Here is a 5,032-nt window from a genome sequence, read left to right as displayed (position 1 = left end):
CAAATAGTGTTTTTAAAAACTTTTTCCCCCTCATTTTTTAAAAAGCAGTTCACAACAAAATTGAGAGGAAGGTCCAGAGATTTTCCATACGTCTAGTGCAACTACAAATGCATGATGTCCTCTGTTGTTAATATCACTTACCAGAACGGCACATTCTCTATGAAGCTGAGAACCACATAAGGTTTTTGTAAGTATTAAAAAAGGTAATGAATATAGAATGCTTAGAACTGTGCTTAATATGTAGTAAATTCTCAATAAATACTATATATGATGATGATGATGATAAAACTGACACTTTAATAGACACTTTGGACATTAATTCTTACAATTTATTAAAACTTCAGTAAAGAACTTTCATATCACAACAGAAATAGATTTTAGATTTATTCTAGCACTTGTTCCTTCCAGTAATAAATCAGTAACAAGTAGGTTTTCATAGGTTTTTTAAAATTCTCCATAAGGTTTTGGATATATTCTCTCTGTATACAGCACATCTTTCCATTAATTGTGTTAAAAATGCTAGCTGTCAAGGAATTGTCAAGGAAGACAAAATTTACCTCTCAGAAACTTCCCCAATATACTTGTTAATACTCAGTGATCTATGCAGCCTTTTAGACCTGGAGCCTTATATACCTTGTATACCATGTACGGATGTGAGAGTGGGACCATAAAGAAGGCTGAGCACTAAAGAATTGATGCTTTCAAATTGTGGTGCTGGAGAAGACTCTTGAGAGTCCTTTGGACAGCAAAGAAATCAAACCAGTCAATTCTAAAGGAAATCAACCCTGAATATTCACTGGGAGAAATGATGCTGAGGTTGAAGCTCCAATACTTTGGCTACCTGATGCGAAAAGCTGACTTATTGGAAGAGACTCTGACACTGGGAAAGATTGAAGGCAGGAGGAGAAGAGGGTAACAGAGGATGATATGGTTGGATGGCATCACCAACTCGATGCACACGAGTTTGAACAAACTCTGGGAGATAGTGAAAGACAGGGAAGCCTGGCGAGCTGCAGCCCGTGGGGTCTCAGAGGTGGACACAACCTCGCAACTGAACAACAATGTACCTAGAGGACTGGGAGATTAGCAAAAGGCTTATGTTTAAATTTTAGGAGAAGCCCTTCAAGAACTTAGTTCAATAGGACCCAATTCCTATTCAGGTGGTTCTTTATGTAAGCTCCATTATTTTAGGCACTGGGGAATATACCAGAAGACTTGTTAGCAAAGATACTTGAGTTTTAGCTGTGAGGAAGAAAATACCTGGAAAATTCTGCCAGTCGGAATAGGTGGAATAATAATACCAATAACTCCTGGGATGTAAATGAATTTAGAAAATATTTTTGAAGAACAGTCATGATTCACTTAGAATGCTTTGGGCATTTTAAAATACCCCTGTGAATTTCTACTTTGACATCTGGAAAAACAAACTCCAAGTTCTATGATGCCTTCCTCAGTCTGAATGCTAAGCTGGATGGAATGGCATTTTCTCTATTCTTATAGTATTTTAAATATTTTCAGTTTTCTTTAATATCCTAACATTCTTGTATTTTAAGCAATCTAGAAAATTAGCATAGAATTTCCAGTAGGATATTAAGTTAATGGTGAAGTCATTTGGATAAAGCACTACCTTAAAGCAAAAAATAAATAAATCTGCCTATTTTAATGAAATAATATTATTTCAGTATTTTGAAAGTTAAATCATGCCTTATTTTCCTTGAGGTAGAAAACATATTGAATCCCCCAAATTAATGAAGATACTAAATGGGTAGGAACATATAAGGAGAAAAGATCTATATAAGAAAGATATAAGAAATTCTCAGGCTGTATATTTCTACTTTACCTTAACCATTCCTCTGAAAAATATCTCTGCCATAGATTTTCACTCTCTCAAAATTACTGACATGCCAGGAGAAATATCAATAACCTCAGATATGCAGATGACACCACCCTTATGGCAGAAAGTGAAGAGGAACTAAAAAGCCTCTTGATGAAAGTGAAAGAGGATAGTGAAAAAGTTGGCTTAAAGCTCAACATTCAGAAAACTAAGATCTTGGCATCTGGTTCCATCACTTCATGGCAAATAGATGGGGAAACAGTGGAAACAGTGTCAGACTTTGTTTTTGGGGGCTCCAAAATCACTGCAGATGGTGGTTGCAGCCATGAAATTAAAAGACGCTTACTCCTTGGAAGGAAAGTTGTGACTAACCTAGATAGCACATTAAAAAGCAGAGACATTACTTTGCCAAAAAAGGTCCGTCTAGACAAGGCTATGGTTTTTCCAGTGGTCATGTATGGATGTGAGAGTTGGACTATGAAGAAAGCTGAGTGCCGAAGAATTGATGCTTTTGAACTGTGGTGTTGGAGAAGACTCTTCAGAATCCCTTGGACTGCAAGGAGATCCAACCAGTCCATTCTGAAGGAGATTGGTCCCGGGTGTTCTTTGGAAGGAATGATGCTAAAGCTGAAACTCCAGTACTTTGGCCACCTCATGCGAAGAGTTGACTCACTGGAAAAGACTCTGATGCTAGGAGAGATTGGGGGCAGGAGGAGAAGGGGATGACAGAGGATGAGATGGCTGGATGGCATCACTGACTCGATGGACGTGAGTTTGAGTAGTTGATGATGGACAGGGAGGCCTGGCATGCTGCAATTCATGGGGTGGCAAAGAGTCGGACATGACTGAATGACTGAATTGAACTGATTCAGTGTTTTGAAACTCTTTTTATTTTAAGCTAAATATCAGCTTAAAAAAATTTCTGTCCAACGTCAAATGGAATGTCATCACAGAGAAAAAAGTTAATGGTGAGAAAAGTATAGTTAGAATTATGGTGTAAAAGAGGTGAGTTGTATCCTACACAATGTACACTGGCATTTATTTTTATGATAAAATAAATCAAGTGTAAAAGGCCTGTGCTCTTCATCTTAAGAAAAGATTTATTTGGTCACAGGCATGATGCATCTTGACTACTGATGGCTTAACAAGTGTAGTTAAGGTGCTATGTTAGAAATGCCTGTGATTAACTTACTACAAAGTTTACTAAAACAAGATTTTAATCAGGGCTCTTTTAGCACATCTCTGTGTACAATCATTCCTTTAAAACCAATAAAAGCATAAAATTATCTAAACACTGGTTTAATTTCTACTAGTAAAATGGGAATAGATACACAAGAGAAAGCAGATAACTACTTTTGCCTTTAATGAGCACAAGTTTGGAATTAATTCCCCAGACTTTTCACTATTCCCAGAATTCTCAGTTATACTTACAAAGTCCAAGAAGAACTTTGCTATATCTGAGATCATATGAAGTATTTCCCACTTTGAGCACTGCACAAGGCTAGCAAAATCATGAAGTATTCTGAAATAACATTTGACTTAGAGTCTGCTATTTGGTTCTGCATGATATTGATCAACATATTTACTAGGTTAGCAACAAAACAGCGTCATTGATCGGCACTATTTAAATAGTTCATTTTTTTTCCCTTTTCTGTTTTCTTCTTCTTTTTTTTTCTTTTCTCACCTGATGAATTGCACTGGGTCATTTTTAAATTAGACAGGATAGTAGGTAGGACCTTGAGGTACATCCAACTGCATTTTTAAACTACATCTCTTGAATCACAGGCAACTTATGGAAAAAGAAGTGAATAGTGTGATTCTCTCACTGTACCTGTTATTTATTTGCAAATAAAACTGTAAGATACTATTTTCATAGTTACCGAATTACTTCCCACTCCTAATACTGCTGATAATCACTTGATAGACTCAGCTTCTGAATGCTCTTGGTTCAAGATTAGATCTGTTCTATCCTGGAATCTGACTGCCAACTATGCAAGAAATTATTATTGATAAACCTATTGAGATATTTCCTGTAAGTGTTATCTTCTGTACTATTTAACTTAATTAACTTAATACTACCACTGCTTTCCACTCTCTCCAAAATAAAAATCACTGCAATTTAAGAAAGTGTCTCCAACCAAATATCATCTGCAGAGACTATTTTGGACTAAACAAGATTTAAAAAGTTTCATCTGAAGGTAAAGGTCTTTTTCAACTGTAAAACTTGAAGATACTTAAATACTTGGCTTTTAACCAGAATCAGTAATCACATTTTTATAACTTGCAGTTGACCTATACATTGGATTTTTAAAATTCCACATTGTCCCTCAGTCCACCTCTTATTCCTGTTACTGCTGTGTCAAAGCTGCTTCAAGTAGGTGTAACTAGAGGATTCTCCATCTTAGTGGTACCAGGAATCTCAGGCTTTCCACCTAAGTATTCTCTTGCACATGACACTTTAGTAGGAACTTACCCAGACCTCATACATGCACCATCTTGGAGTGAGATGGAGCTAACAACCCTTCACTCATGGAGAACAAGCCCATCCATTGATCTTTTCTGTGGATCATCCAGTAATGGCCCTGAGGATATCTTGGCAGGACTGAGCTGGTGCCCAGTTAGTACACATTTGTTTTGGCCTTTCCTCCTTCTTTTTACCACTGTCTCCATTTCTTCCTTCTTATTCCTTGTTGTGTGTGGATGTGCTAAGTCACTTCAGGTGTGTTTGACTCTTTGCAACTCCATGGGGTATAGCTTACCAGGCTCCTCTGTCCATGGGATTCTCCAGGCAAGTATACTGGAGTGTGTTGCTGTGCCCTTCTCTTCCCGACCCAGGGCCTGAACCCATGTTTCTTAGGTCTCCTGCATTGGCAGTTGAGATCTTTAGCACTAGTGCCACCTGGGAGTCCTCCACCTCCTAAATAAACCACTAGCAAGAAAACTACTCCTCAGATTCTGCTTTTATAGGGAATCCAAAGAACAGAGTATCCTCATTTCATATTAGAGTATATGTCTTAAATTGGGAATTATGGGATCATGCTCTTTATTGCTACCAAAATATTAGCAAGGGGTTATCTATTCAGCATAAGGGAAATTGCTAAGGGAATCTTCTTGGGCCTATGAGTCATACTGAGCTTCAGAAAAGTGAAAGTGAAAGTCACTCAGTTCTGTCCAACTCTTTGTGACCCCATGGACTAT

Source organism: Bubalus bubalis, chromosome 2, assembly GCF_019923935.1.
Source record: "Bubalus bubalis isolate 160015118507 breed Murrah chromosome 2, NDDB_SH_1, whole genome shotgun sequence".
NCBI lineage: Eukaryota > Metazoa > Chordata > Mammalia > Artiodactyla > Bovidae > Bubalus > Bubalus bubalis.
This window is presented reverse-complemented; position numbering follows the sequence as displayed.